Below are 500 nucleotides of genomic sequence, written 5' to 3'. Positions count from 1 at the left end.
ACGCAAGGTTTTATGGAAAGCTGGCACCGGAGAGAAACGCTGGAAACCACGAGTCCAGAGCTCCCTCTGCGACATTATTCCACGAATTACTTAGAACTGCTCCTCGGGGAGGTTTTCTATCTTCACTATTAGCACAGGTGGAAGCGCTTAAGGATGAACGAGTGCCAAGGAGTTGTTCTTTTAAATTACTTTTTTTTTTTAATCTTCATTCTGTACAGAAACGCCCGTCAGCAGCTGCTCTCCTACACGGACAGCCCCAGGCTCCCCTACCTTAAGCCAAAGTTTTTAAGCTGGCACATTTCCGTTCCCGGCACCCCAAGGCAATCACGCGGGGCGGAGCGGACCGGGAGCGTGCGGTCCGAGGACCCGAACCGGGGCCAGCCGGGACTCGAACCCGGAACCTCCCAGTCAGGGCCCGGCGGCACCGTCCCGCCCCGCCCCGCGCCTCCATCCGCGCGCGCCAGCCCCCACCTGTGCCGCCGCCAATCAGCGCGCGGCAC

The sequence above is a fragment of the Manacus candei genome, unplaced genomic scaffold, assembly GCF_025592945.1.
Source record: "Manacus candei isolate 608988 ecotype Guabito, Panama unplaced genomic scaffold, ASM2559294v1 h1tg000024l, whole genome shotgun sequence".
NCBI classification, from domain to species: Eukaryota; Metazoa; Chordata; class Aves; order Passeriformes; family Pipridae; genus Manacus; species Manacus candei.
The sequence above is the reverse complement of the archived record's forward strand: the minus strand, read 5'-3'. Positions refer to the sequence as shown.